The 15,427-nt window shown below is 36.4% G+C and overlaps 1 long non-coding RNA gene and 5 other non-coding genes across 6 annotated transcripts; 2 read left to right on the forward strand and 4 right to left on the reverse strand.

Annotated features, from left to right (window-relative positions):
• The first annotated feature begins 80 nt into the window (after positions 1–80).
• On the forward strand, positions 81–2,761 carry LOC111258825 (uncharacterized). Its single transcript, XR_002679217.2, has 2 exons — positions 81–824; positions 1,764–2,761. It is a non-coding gene; the product is annotated as an uncharacterized LOC111258825 (long non-coding RNA).
• Positions 2,412–2,485, reverse strand: TRNAI-AAU (transfer RNA isoleucine (anticodon AAU)). Its single transcript has one exon. It is a non-coding gene; the product is annotated as a tRNA-Ile (tRNA).
• Positions 2,762–9,354: 6,593 nt separating the features above from the next.
• TRNAC-GCA (transfer RNA cysteine (anticodon GCA)) lies at positions 9,355–9,426 on the reverse strand. The gene has a single exon. It is a non-coding gene; the product is annotated as a tRNA-Cys (tRNA).
• A 759-nt stretch (positions 9,427–10,185) lies between these two features.
• TRNAN-GUU (transfer RNA asparagine (anticodon GUU)) lies at positions 10,186–10,259 on the reverse strand. Its single transcript has one exon. It is a non-coding gene; the product is annotated as a tRNA-Asn (tRNA).
• A 2,998-nt stretch (positions 10,260–13,257) lies between these two features.
• TRNAH-GUG (transfer RNA histidin (anticodon GUG)) lies at positions 13,258–13,329 on the reverse strand. Its single transcript has one exon. It is a non-coding gene; the product is annotated as a tRNA-His (tRNA).
• An 888-nt stretch (positions 13,330–14,217) lies between these two features.
• TRNAG-GCC (transfer RNA glycine (anticodon GCC)) lies at positions 14,218–14,288 on the forward strand. The gene has a single exon. It is a non-coding gene; the product is annotated as a tRNA-Gly (tRNA).
• Positions 14,289–15,427: the final 1,139 nt, after the last annotated feature.

Consider the following 15,427-nt stretch of genomic DNA (forward strand, 5'->3'; position numbering starts at 1 on the left):
TCCCTCTTTAGACTATCCACCATATGCCACAATGTCCCTAGAAGCTTCACCACTGTCCCTAGAATATCCCTAAAAGTTATGCGCGACAGTCACATGCAGACACAGTCGCGCAGCAACAAACATTGGCGGGCAAATAGAACTAACGCAATCCTGCGACTAGGTGTCTCGTACACCTGGCGCCAATATCTATGTGAATATGTAATCAGAGCAACCAAATGGGAGGTTTTCTGCTCTCAGAAGCAGTGCACGTAGTGGTGTGTCTACAATCGGCTGCTGGATGTCTAATCAGTCAGTCCGCCAAAAGAGGGGATGTCTGGACATTCGGTGTCGGTTATCCAAAGCAACCTGGGATACATTTGCTAAAAGTGACTAAAATTTAGCTCGTGTTACTGCTGCTACTGCTACTGCTCTCCAGTTATGAAAGCCAGAACACGGCTGCCATAGCAAGTCCCCGGACAGCTTATTGCCACAGTCTGTTTACTCGTATTCCTGCAATGTGAATCCATAGGCCTCAGTGGCAATATCATTACTTAATAACAATGCTGAGAATTGTTGTTTCCGTTATGTTGCTTTTAAAATCGTCGAAAACAAATGCTTGAAATGGAATCGCAGTTAAGCCTATAATAATTAGTCTATTTTCATTTTACAGAATTTTAGGGTTAGTTGTGGGCCTGAACCAGACCCCTATGTTTATAGAGACTGTAACTATCATGTGTAATGATTATCGTATAAAATACGTGGCATTTACGTGTCACCTCAGTTTACCTGTGCGCTGCGTAAGCAGAAATCTTTTTAGTGAAAGGAAGATAGTTGTAAATTTACAAGTAAGAACTGATATCACAGTCTTTTGATTAAAAATAGACATCTGTGGAGGCAAAAAAAGAATAGAACTTCCGATTAAGTCAAGTGTGAATTTCTATAGTATAATTGAAAAGAAAAAAGACTAAAACACACGAAACGATTACGCCGAATTATAACTTGAGCCCATCCCTAAAACCCAAACAACTCCTTTAAGAGAAATTTATTCATTCGATAGATCTACAGGCCAGATCATTTGATAAGCAGTTTTCGGTGCGTATTTCAAATATGTGATACTTCTAGAACCGTCTGCTGTTGATGCCTGCTCAACCTGTTTTCGCTGGGTAGTGCTCAAAATAATTTACACTTAAAGAAAAATTATAGTTTTTTTTCAAAGGGAGTATTTTAAGGTTTACCTCACAAGCGTTACGCAATTGACATGTGCCAAAATCGATGCCCCTAACAAACATTATTTACTGAATAATTAAGGCAGTTAGTGGTCACATCAGCTTTGAATTAACACAGTCTAACGCACTATAATTTGTGTAAATCACAATACAAATAATTAATGAGGTGGTCAGTCTTACAAATACTTTAATCATCTTTACAGTGGGTGGTATTACCATATATATACTTATTGAATACCGCAGATATTGCTGTATTGGACCGAAAAGATTTGGAGTCAGTAACATTTTTGTCAGGTTCTCAGTTATCTTCGAAGGGCATTCGGTTTTGCAAATAAAAAGTAAATTGTGTTAAAATAAATAGCCCCTTATTTTATTTAAAGAAATTCCTCTTAAAAGCACTATTGACATTCATTAGATTTATCAGGGCATAGACATAGTTCGCTTCGTACTGGGCTCCAGCCGTCTTAAGGAATGCGTAAAGGCTAAAACTCGAAACATCAAAACTTCGTCGAATTAAATTGCAAGTTACATTAACATTTAAAATTAATTCTGATATAGAAGCCAATTGAGCAAATAATGGATTTTCCTCGTCCGTCGAAGCAATTTGTGTTTATACTTGCTGGAGCAAGGTGGATTTACAGTGAGTTCCGCATGAGGGAAGTGCATAAGGGCATATAGGTAAGGTGGCAAAGGCCTGGCTCAGCAGGTGGGAAGTAGAGGATTGATACCCTATATCTCCGCTTTTTGAAAGAATTTTTTTCACAAAAATTATAGATTAGATGTCGATGGTATTAATAACAGCGGTTAATACAAATATTTTATTAGGATTCACATAAACAATACTTGTGTTTTAAGGAAATCACGCATATTTACGTGAAGCTATGCGTGCGAATCAAAAGTTCGATTGACCGAGCTGCGACTTGTTAGCAGTTGATTTTCACCCATATACTGTCGACAAAGATACCTGAGGTTATCAATATTGCATGCCCGATCTGTGAATGACGCTTGTACGTATCGTATGTTATATATTCTGGGCGTCTACACAAAAACAATTTGTAGCTGCCGCTGCATAGTGTTATAAAAATCCCGTTTAAAAGAATGTGGCTCTGCAGCTTTTTCAGGGATTATAAAACGTAGATGCATGTGGATGAACATCCAAAGAAATCCTCGATTCTGCTCGCTTGATGCTCTCAAAGTAAAAGCAGATGGCCCACGCAGGGATCGAACCTACGACCTTCGCGTTATTAGCACGACGCTCTAACCGACTGAGCTAGTGGGCCATGCCTAAAATCGGCACTTCAATGAAAAACATGCGCAAATTACTCACCGATTTAGAATACGTGTGTATGTAGCTTGGACTGCCACGGATTGCGTACGTGAATTGATGAGTGACGCAATCAGCTGTCATATCCTCCTGGAATAAAACACTTCGCTTCAAATATTATGTATTTACATTTTTACAAAGGTCAATGTTATGACAAAATGGCTGTTTTACTGTACAAAGGTGGATCAATGTTTAAGAATTTTTAAATAAAATATATCTAATATAGTTGAAATCCTTTATTCATTGATGTTTTGAAGATGTTTAGGAACACATGCGTAAGTTATTCATAGTTTCCATGAAGCTACCAAACGCAATGGTAGCCGTACCATACGGTAAAAATAATAATAACAATGGTATAAGTAAGGTGGAAGCGGCATGGTTAAATATTTCAGCATTTTAAAGCCTTTATTTTTGTTGAATGCTGCTTTGTTTCTCTGTATTTGAAAATCATTCCTTTTTTATTTAGCATTTAACCGATTTTAGTCACTTTCGAGGGATTTATAGTAATTTTTCAATTATATATAATTGTATAATTTGTTCACTCCAAAGATTTATTCGAAAATTCTGAACATTAGGTGAAAGAGGATAGAGGACTGCATTCGCGTCGGTCTTCTTTAACATTAACGAAGATTTACTAATTGGAATCTTGTGATGTACATATAATAATTCACATATAATAATTCACATATAAATACACACAATTCGGATTTCGTTCCGAGCTTGGCAAACTCTGCTTGCCAAGTATCAAAGCCGTTAATGGCAAATCGATGTAAAGAGAACGGCCATTATTTTAAGAAGTGGGCTTAAACAAACGGAATTATGTACTGAAATCCCTTCGAATTGAATTTAATTTGTGAATAGTGAACAAATGAACCGAGGCTTCTCCTGTCTATAGTTTGTGCATATTACAAACAAAAAAAAATAGGTAGTAATAATGTTTTTGTAAGAAATCATTGAGAGTCATCTTAATACCATTCTCCAAATGTAAAGTCGTCTTATAAAGTATCAATTTAACCATTGGTTAAAAGGGTACGTTGAGAACGTCACCGTATGAACTAAGCTTCTACCCCACTAGTCTTCCTCTCGACTGCAAAAACCTTCTACAAAAACGCTGCATAAGTTAGCTGTTCACGAATCCAACACCGGTGTGTGTTGATTTAGATCGTACAACCATCAGAGTGATGTTATCAAATACGGAGGTTTGGTAAAGAAGTTGTGATAAGCAATGTCTACGAATATCGTATTCTGGCGCTCAAAATGCACGGTGTATGTTCTTTAAGGTCATAGTTTGAGATATCTAACGAAACGCAAGAAATACTAAAAATGAAAGTACTATCTTCTATGTTGTCATTTTGAAACATAATAATTGTAGTAAACTTTCGAACGAACAAATACATTAGCTAAAATCAGTCATACGATTGATCACTGAACTTCCGGGAACAACTGCGGTATTAACTGATTAAAGATTTCAATTACCAAAAAACGATTTTATTTTACTTTTTGCACTAAGCAGAAGTATGCAACGAAGACGTTCATGCATTATAAATTTGACAAGCGTACTAAAATAGCTGATGAAATTTAGGCCTCAGTTTTTTTTTTAAAGATTTTAAAAGATGCCAAGCATAAGTCAAATTAATCGTTTTAAATCATTATATTTGCTTAATTAAAAGTACGGTATGTTAGACGATAACAGTTATCCATGGAACGTGCGCAGTAGGTGTCTAGAAGATAGTATTTGGTAACTCCTTGATGCTTCGTTGTTTTTAAAGCACTGTTTAAACAGCATGATGAACAAATGAATAACTATGCCCACGCTGAGTTCATACTTGCAAAATGCTGGCTTCAAAATATACACTGTTATCACATTATTACAAACGCTGTACTGAGTATATGCAACTGGACGCATCGGCATTTACACTACCATTCCTCGATAGTCTACTTAATTAAATTCATAGGCACGATTTAGCGAATTTTTTAGGAAAATGGGTCGCTTGATGGGGAGCGAATTTTACGGCTTTTTTAGGTTCAAAAACAAAAGTGGACATTAATGTGAAAATATATGGGCAAGGTTCTAAAAAATGACCCGAAACCCTTCAGCGGGGTAAGCTTTCTGGCTCACTCTTGGCCCCGCCTCTCACTCTGGGAAATACGCTCTAATATTTAATTAGCTTTGCTTTTTCTGATGCTTTGTTTCCTCTTTATTTTGGTCGCTATACTGCGGCAAATTCTTGTTCTTTATCCAACCCTTATTAACTTATGTTAAAGCTTGTTAAACCGCTTCACGATTTTTTAAAAATTAGCAGTTTTATTGGCTAGCATAGTTCGACTTTTTCAGCGGAAAACTGTACCCGGTTAGAATACGTAGGATATGTGTACAAAACGAGATATGGAATCAGATACCCAATTAAAGGCAAGATTGTCCAAATATTGCTATATTCAATTTTAGCATAGTTATATACTTCATAAAAATACATTGCAGATAAAAAAAAAGGCTGTCTACCGTAAACACATTTATTAACCTGCGTATATACATACAAGTAGGGCAAAAATCTACTACATTATCACTGTGTTCATTCATTTTCATTACACATACGTTCGATTAAATCCGCTAAGTATGGTGAATTTACTGAAGTAAAAAGCCAAGAACTATGCTGGTCCACGCAGGGTTCGAGCCTACGACCTTCGCATGATTAGCACGACGCTCTAACCGACTTAGTTGGTAGGCTACAAGTTGGCGCGTGTGCTACGGCAGCCTCGCTATTTATGTAGTGAGACAGTGATGAATGTTTTTGAATTTAGTAAAACGTAAAAAAGTGACGATGAACCTTTTTAAATTATAACTTGTCAACGAGGTAACGTCGATGTTTAAACTCTTGGATCCAGTAGTATACGGATCGCTGGTTCAAGCCCAAGTAACTTTTAAATACTTTGCGAAGGCGTATCACTAGCGTTTAAAGACTTTTCAAGTTCACCTAAAGGTTAAGTAAACACATTTGTTATCCATTCGGTTTCAAACGCTGTCTTAGATTATACTCTGTTCAAGAGAGCTGCGTTTTGTAGCATTCAGGGGCGGAGAAAGGTGTTGACTTACAAGTGGGTAAAAGGAGAAGCCCTTGCTTAAGAACAATCGTCTTCTAGTTTAGAAAACGCTAGGTTGACAATTCAAATACATGCTTCTTTAACTCCCAGCCCACTTTTTACCAAATATGAGCCTACTCTCTAGCAAATAGAGATTTATGCTTTACCCAACAATAAGCACTAATAAATGACCTTGATCTCATCGATCATAAGGACACGCAGATTTTGTATCCATCTGAAAAGATATACAGTAAACAAAAAGTTAATAAACAGGAACGAAGAAAAACTGCCTCTTAAGTAAACGAGTTCAGCGAGGTAAACCATGTCAAGAATGTCTGATCTCCACGAAAAATCTGACGGCGTGAATCTAATTACTGAGTTCTAGCCTGCGATTCTACTTCCTTATATGTTTAGTTTGCTTAATTAGTGTCATAAATTGTTTTCATTTCTAAAACTACATAAAATCAATGCATACATAAATAGATGATATGAACGTCCTTTGTCGCAGAGACGTTAATGTCCAGTCGATGAAAGAGCTAATCTAGCTAACAATTCAAGCGTATGAATATTGCTCCTGAGGTTCAAGCATTATCTAATGCATTTTTTCATATTAATGAGTCACATTTAATAAAGTACTGAAATCATATGCCTTTTTAATGCACGGACAACTAATGTTCCCGCCTATTTTCTGTGATATTCGAAAGAGCGGGTTAAAGTAACCGTTAATTCTATGCGAACCGCTGGACCGAAGTGCTCTAGATATTCGTACGGATCGATACGTTCTGAAGTCGACGAAACTGATGTTTATTTAGTTTTCCTAAGCTATGAATTGTAACAGTACAAAGACTATGTCCAAAATGAAGCAGTCGATCAATGCCATTTAGGATAGAACAAAAGGTTAGCGTTTACCGCAACAGCAATGCTTGTTTTCACAAATGGATAATTTTAAAATTAATACTTGCCAAAAAGCTCAACGCAGTCGACAGAATACGGACCTTTGTGGAGAAACCTCAATGTAATTCACTCCTGTCGCCTTTACCACTCGCTCACCTACTGAGATAGTCACGTTGGCACACCTCGATGCCAGTTATGTCAGAAATTACATGTGCGCAAACCGATATCAAATAGATTGTAGTAACTTAAATTAGTTATCAGCATTGAAACTCGATTTCGGGCTCTGTTACAGTTATTACAACAATGATCTGCAGCATGCGTTTTTTCCAGTTTTTTAACCTTTCAAACATTCTGCCCCACATTTTGCCCAAAAAAGTATAGGTAAAAGACGATTCTTTCGCTTGTCAAATTCGTGCAGTTACAAAACTAGATTCTAGTAATGATCTGTAAGTGTAACCTTAAAACGTTTTTTTGGCTGGAGCAGCGATTTGTTTCTTTATGAACGTTTGACAATATTGTTCGTCTCATCTCACTTCTTCTAGCCTAAAGCTCTACTTCTTATGTGAAGAGGTTTAAACCAGAAATACTCAAATCCCTTTTTCATTCGACAACAAACGTAGCATATATAATGGAGAATACTAGAACTGGCGACGGCACATTTATATATCAGCATACAAAAATTGAGTTTTCTCATTTTTTGTTATATTGAGAAATATCTCACATGGGATTACGCACGTTCTTTTCTCTGCATTAGGGTTATATATAAAATGTTTTATGTTTTGTGGGCTTTTTTAAAATATCATGCAATAAAGAACACTTCATTGCTTCATGATTTGACCGTATTATTTCCGTCTTAGGATAACTCCAACTGTGTCCCGGGGACCCGTTAGACCCTTATTCTTCTAAATGCACATGTGACATACCAGTCAGCTTTCTATGATTTTAGGCAATATTGAAACTGATGCTTGCTTTAAAGGATCAATTCGGCTTCTCGTTAAAGTATATCTAGAACTTGAAAAATCGTTCTATCTAGATTACTTTACAAGTACAGAACGATTCCTAGGACCCTTGGCGTATTTTAGTTTGCTTAGTCTTTTCAGATCTTTCAAAAAAAGTAACTAATTCAGCTTATGAGCTGGAGTTAAATTATCTTAGATTGAATTCCGAATGTGGGTAATTCAGAATGGCTGACTCTGCGTTAGCAAAGCATGCTGTGTATCACTACTTGTTTCCTCGATAGACTATTTGAGCTTTTTCTCAAACAGACATAAAGTTATTTCCTGCAAAACCCTACTTTACGTTTGTTGAAAGCTAACAAACTTTTATGTCAAGTAACGTAAGCCTATTTTATTGTCTGGGAATCCATTTTTGCCACGTTTCAAATCACCTCCAGGTATTTGGTGAACAGACGCACCTATATGCTCAATGGATAGCTCAATGGATTTGTCAATGAATTTAAACAAGGGCTTGAAGTTCTGCAACGAATCGTGAAAACTTGAGGAGGTCGTACTTATCTAAAAAAGCCTGCACCTTATTAGTGTTAGACAGTCTCTCAATAGATTCATTTAATAATTTAGCACACTCAAACATGCAATCTTCTTATTCCTAATTGAGTTTTAATAGTATCGTATATGAATCTAAATGTTTATTGCATTTTCATCTAGCTTATCGGTCCTGTTAACGAATTCCACTTCCTACTGTCTATAGAGCAAACTATTTCAATTGTTTACTCAATTGTAAGTCACCTAAGCTCAACCAGGACGACGTCCGATTTTGTCCTTTAAAGTTATACAGTAAGAGGCGCTTTTCTGAGCGCTAAACTCGGTTGAATACCTTTTACGATTACAGGCAAAATTGACCGCGTTTTCACGTACCGGTAATCGTCTTCATTATTATTGTTACTCTAAAAATAACGGGGCCACGTTGACATAGCCAAAGAAATTAGCTCGTAGAAGATATAAAAAAAACCCCGATTGTTCCAGAGGGTCTTGCTTCATACACTTACCTTTGCTATGGGTCATCGATTTTTTAAATAGTATGAGGATCTCTTCTGCTTGCTTGTAAAATAGTACATTCATGGACCCATCATAGAGGTGAAAATTATAGTTAATACTATTATCTAAACGAGGTTCCACAAAATGTTAGAAAAATATTTATTCTCAATATAGATGCTCTCGAGTTAAATCCATATTGCTCGCTTAAAGGGTAAAACGCACATCGGGGAACATAATGCAACATATCACAGTTCCAGTTCATATTTCAACATTAATATCCAAACCCGCGTTAAGGGAACACATGATGCACAAAGTTAGTCTGAAGACAACTTTTACGTTCGGAAATAGACCCTAGCATTCAGCAATTAAAATCCGTGAGTAGGAGTCCCGAAGAAGCACTCATAAAATCTAAACCGTAGAGTTCACAAGCTCTCAACGTTTCCGGAAAAGTTTCAATGTGTAACAGCGTAAAGTATACTTGACCAATCCAGATAAATGTTTGTATCGTTTCAAATATTGTCATTCAGCCTTGTTACCCATAAGTACTAAACAGCTATAAAAAATCATTGCTATATCTATCAACATAACAAAGCTGCTTACCAGGACTATGTGATCCAAACAATTATATACTTACTTTGTGCATTGCGTCAATCACGAGAGATTTAGATATAAAGTTGACTCAGGGATTAAGTCAGACACAGCATTTATACTACGTCGAATTGTTATAAAATAAAATGCCAAACGACGCTGTTAAACTGCATCATTATCAGATTTTCATACATATACTGCCTTGATTATCCATTGCATTATTGAACTCATGCAATACTACGACCTGTAGGAAAAACCAAAACGTAACAACAGGGGGCACCCGGGTTTGAACCGGGGACCTCTCGATCTGCAGTCGAATGCTCTACCACTGAGCTATACCCCCGACGCGACGTGCTGCGCTTCAAAGCGACTACACCGCAGTTTGTGATGATGTCAGTCTAATATTTGCGGGGCTTCTAAATAGTACAATGACTAAAAGTATTCATGCTATGATACGGTAACATCAAAATCGTTGTGTTTCCATAGCAACGACAAGATCATAGTAGCAAAGACTGTCGTATGGTTCCGTGTTTCTTAACCAAAATAATAATGATAAGCAACCGAAAGGCGCATGCGTGACGACCATTACGGTCGACGACTCTATCCAATCACGTGCCCTCCTGCTTTCCTGGCCCACGCAATTCGACCGTTCATTCACCATTACAGTGTACCACATTTTGTATAGTAGACAAGCAGGTGTTTGATTTCATCATACGTGCATTTCTTTGTTAACTATGAGTGCTTTTTCGCAGATGTACAACAACAACAACAAGTGTTCAGTAATAAAATGACCAATTTTCGTAAAATATCCCATGGGCGCACAACATGAGTAGAATGTTTCCAAGTTTAATTTCCGATTTTATATTCCTAAGTGACCAATGCCATCATATCGCCTAATAGTTACTCAAAACTGTTAAAATGATTTTTGGCTTGTAAACCCTCACTCCTCAACATATCTGTTCTTAATGACTCGTACGGTTTTATCACGAATCCTTCGGCACAAGCGCCCAGTACACTTTGTTGGCATGTGTTCGATGCAATTGTGTCACCACCACGAACCTGCTTTAGTCGTGGGGCGATAAAGGTGTTTTCAAAAATTTTTCGCCCCCGGGTGGGCTCGAACCACCAACCTTTCGGTTAACAGCCGAACGCGCTAGCCGATTGCGCCACGGAGGCGAATGATTTGGCAAGTCTTCATTTGATATATTTTACACTAGTTTTATAATATACTAGTCAGTCGAATAGTAAAGAATTATTCTAGTTTTGATTACCAAGTAAATACAATATACAGAGTTTGTCCGATCGAGCCCTGAACTAAATTCTGAGTAGAGTGTATCGAATGAAAACCCTGAGTGAGTAGAGAAAACCCCTTTGCAATTTAAATCTAATACTAGAATATGTTATCGCTCACTTTTCGTAGCAACGTTGTTAAATTTGTGTCAGATCTCATTGCACACAAATAACATTACTTCTCGTACAGATATTTTCACCAGTTAAAAAAGAACTTACCATAGAGTCTACCTCCATACCTGATGTCCGATACAATGAAAGCCATTATCCAAGGCTGAGCACCGTTTTTTCATTTTGAAATGTAAAGTTGCTCACATTTCTGATAATTCATAATTTCAAGCCTAAGGCGATATACACAGCTCCCATTTATCTCCCACCTGATTTCAGATACTCAAGCATCTGGAGCTCCCAGTCACGACAACACGGCAATTCACATTATGGTTTCAGTCATTTTAAAATGCTAATGGTAAAATCTCTGTTATGTTATGTAATGTTAAAATTATTCTCACTGGAAAAAGTCTAAAAAAATGAAAAGGACCTAAATCATTTAACCATCCCTTTCGACCCGGCTACGGCAGATTGAACTTTACCAATGGAAATATTGCTACGAACGAAGATATCACTTACTCCCTATAAATATTAGGCGATGTTGAATTTATGAAAAAGTTTTTATTAAGCTATTTATAAAAAGTTAACTTTACATTAAACCTTATATGAATAATATTTGCAGTATGCATTGCTCGATAAAAAAATACGTGAAGAGTTACTCTAGATAACAGGAAACTTAGAACAGGGCCAGGAGCTGCAAAGTTTGCATGAGGCGCATATTGCAATATGCGACAAAATGTCGATCTTTGGGACTAAGTCACCGGAGTACAAGTTCTTTCAATTACATCAGTTCTTGCCGCGTAAAGTCTGAAACGAAAATTTGAATGATTTACATTTGCAGTAGACTGCACAAGAACAGATCTAAAAGGACCTTGTCCATTACGCTAGAAGTCTGAATTTGTGTTTAAAAAAGAGAAAAAAAAAACGTTACGTTTTCCTATTGGAGGAAGCTTTTTATCCGCGTACGCAAGAAATATTGTTGCGATAATATGATACTAAGTTTTTCCTGTATTAAATTCGATTTGAAAGAAGGTGTTTGTCAACCTTATATTTTCCGTAATATTAGGCGCCGCCCGTTAATACAATTATGTGGGTATCCTTCCCATGATCACCATTATACATGCAAGTGAAATACATATTCAGTATCAATTGGGTGCTTTCATAGACTGTTACTTCAGTACAGTAGATACATTCGAAGGAATGCGATTGAATAGCATTAATAGGAATAAGCTGAATAATAATCAATACTCTACTGAGCTGCCCCAGTAAGAAAATCTTTTTTATCTTTAAAAAACGTCTAAATACTGCTTTGATATACATGATATGAATGTTACTTCTGTTGCATTAAAAAAACATGTTCATTATATCACAAACTTAATTTGTCAATAATAATAACAAAGTTTTGCGATATAACTTATATGACGTTGATAACGAATATGACAGTGTGAGGCTGGACTGATCGAGTTATCCAAACGCTAAATATAAATATGTTCGATGCTATAAAGACACTACTATATCTGCTATCACGAAGCCAAATCGTAAATGTATATTTATGCATTTTAACTTCCTATTTTTTACATTTGCATATTTTTATATGTTGAGTAAATTCTTGGGCATATGCTGTTATCTGTTGTTTATTATTATTATCACGTTGCTTCGAGTGTCATAAGAAGCATAAGTTTTTTTGAGAAACGGAGTGGGTAACCTTGTGATTTCCAATATGTATATCAGTCAACCAGCGAATATACTATATGGTAATATATATACATCGGTACCCGGACATGCTCTTCAAAAGTACAGCTTTGAATACAGACATAACAGCATGCTAACACGGAGATAACATTTGAATGTTATCTATGCGCCAAGCGTAAAGTAGCGTCATTTTTAAAAATGGCTTTTACTCAGGCAATCTTTCTTCTACATAAGCTACAAATGTATTTTTGGACATTTCTCTATAAAATAAATTAACTCTTCGAGTTTATGTTATATTACTAGAATTTGCAAGTTCTTAGCCTACATTCTTCATTATATTAAACATTTAACATAAAACAGTTATTCCCAGTTTCTAAATTTCCCTGGACGTTACGTTGCACCGTTCTGGATAATAACTTTTATACTAAGATGACAAGATATCATTTTTGCTGTTAAAAAGACCTTTTTGCCTCTGTAGGGTTTTATTTGGATACCTAAAACGAAATTTGACGTAAACCGTGTAGGCTCCATGATCTAGTTAGAGCGTCTTCCTCTCGACATCTCTCGAATCTCGACATTTTACAAGCACAAACCCTATGCGCTTACGTATATCGTAGTCACAGATCGTATTCATTCACAGTCCAGCCAATGACACTTTGTATATAAAGTTAAACTGCATAGAAAGTTATTATTACTTCACTTGGCACGGCATGCGCCAATGCAAATGAATGCCGCACACTGTTACCTGCACGGTAGACAAGTACTAGCTGTGGTTGCATAATAAACTTTTCGTAAGTTATTATCGACTGACATGTAATGTGTATTTAAGGAGGCTTTTATTATTCATACGGTTTGCAGTGTCACGGGAGTTTCGTTGCTCTTAATTAAGCGTACATAAACTCTAAGAGGATGTTAATAAATATCACTTATTTATTGCAGTATATATCCTTGAACTAACAACTCCTGGCTGTCTCCAGCCTCTAATCGAAAAGGCCAGGCAACTTCTTAATGTAATAAATAATTAGGGTTTGGATGAGGCTTTCATCCCCACAGTGCGAGAAGAAGACGCGTAAAAATAGAAATATGCCGTGACCAGGATTCGAACCTGGGTTATTGCGGCCACAACGCAAGGTACTAACCACTATACGATCACGGCCAACCAAGGACGATTCTCACTAGTGGCTGATTTGATATTATCTTAACGTTATAACTTAACGATATAACTTAACGTTATAGCTATTATTTAGAAAGTTCAACTTGTGTGAGAAGTCGGCACAATATTTAATCGAAACCTCTTAATTGGAGACAAATTTGAAGTTGTTTTCTGATTTTTTTCTATTCGACAAACTAGTTTGACACTCACACTTTTTACAGTAAGCTAAATGAAAGCCGCAAAAGATCGTCTGGTAGCTCAAAAATTAACAGTTTTATATTTTCCAGATTAATTTGAAACTAAATGTGTAAGACTTTCTACGATAATCTAGTTCATTAGCTTAAACATGTGCATACCCACATGTGTACAAACAAACATATAGTGCCTATATACCATGAATAGAAAATTTGCTATAAATCCGATTACTGTAGTGATTGTCTGTCGTAGTAAAAAGTTCCATCATTTAAAGAACGTCCTGCATGTCTTCAGTAGATCTCGTAATGTTTGTACGGTTTCGTAATCTATGAAAATTTTCTTCGAAGCTGATATATGAAGTAGTAATTCTCTGTTTTACTGAATCACTTAACAACCAGTGAACCTTTTGTGTGCTTGATTGAGACTTTCTTGATAGATTACAAAAACTACGAATTACTGCATTTGAAGTACAATGCATACATCTATGCCATTTTTTGATGATCAATATGTTCACATGAATTATCATGGCCATTAATTTCTTTGTATAATGAGCCCTATATACAATGTCCTTATACTTCCAAAACAGGCGATTTATTAACAATTGATAGGGCACTTTAAAGCGCAAAAGTATATTAAAAATTGATTTTAGCTCATCTCTCCTCGTTAATAGTAGCCACTGGAGGCGCCTATCAACAAGCGTCGGTGGTTCAGTGGTAGAATACTCGCCTGCCACGCGGGTGGCCCGGGTTCGATTCCCGGCCGACGCAGTACACCTTTTAAATTTTCTTTACAGAAGTCACATCATCTTTGTCCCAAAATGTATATGCCTATTGTTTTAAACAAACCTTGTACTATATGATGCGTTGATCCTATGATTGACAAACCAATGCTTCCAACCTGTGTACAAGCTGACTTAATAAAAATTGAACATTGTGCACACATGCATTCTAACGCGCTATCTTCCAACTTTCTGTGATACTACCGTTTTTCCAACTATATGTACAAACATAGCCGATAGTAAGCCTCTATTTGTAGACTCTTCTGAAAATGCCTTCTCTTCAATAGAGCGTTGAAATAATCATCATCATTAAGAGAGTAAGCAAATCATACTAGAATTATAATTTTATTTCACTGTAAATAATATAGTAACAATTTGATTATCGGAAAACGGCACGACCGGCTTTTCAAGATGAGACCTATATATTACAATGGACTTTTCAACGATCGGGAATCAATTCATATAGAATAGACCTTGTTTAAGTTAAGTGAGGTAAAATAGTTATTTCCTTTAAAAAAATTTACTTGCAGCACAATGTGTGTGGACACTTAAAGGTTACAAGCCCTTTTATTTATACAACATATTTTATTTATTTATGGAATTAAAAAAGTCATGCAGGTAGAGATGCTTTCGTAAGCACGTTAGGCATTCCTAAATGAAACCTTTGAAGCTAAACTGTTCAGTAATAAAAAATTTACGAACCATTATAATAGTTTGAGTATTACGAAGATGTTGCAATCCGAAATATTAAAGTTCCTGCCAAGGCTCGAACTTGCAACCTTCCGCGTGTGCGGTGGATGTGATAAGTACCATGCCAAATAAACTTTACCCAACCTGTAATTATAAGGCAGTTCAGCCGGGGTGAAATGCCGCACGATCGTCGTCAAAAGTGTCCCGTGGGCTTTGAGTGCTGGAGCAACAGTGTAGAGAAAACTCGACGATTATGGTCTTCTTAACATGCGTGAACACACACTTCCATATATATCTATTAATGTTGGTATTTGAAAGAAGTAGGTGTACGCTTCTGTATATGAGTATATGCTTCTGATAATGGTTGTAGTTGGTATTTTTTAATAAAATGTACATTCGCAGCTGTAGCATAATGTTTGCAAATGACCAAATAGGAAA

Source organism: Varroa jacobsoni, unplaced genomic scaffold (genome assembly GCF_002532875.2).
Source record: "Varroa jacobsoni isolate VJ856 unplaced genomic scaffold, vjacob_1.0 scaffold_267, whole genome shotgun sequence".
Classification (NCBI taxonomy): domain Eukaryota; kingdom Metazoa; phylum Arthropoda; class Arachnida; order Mesostigmata; family Varroidae; genus Varroa; species Varroa jacobsoni.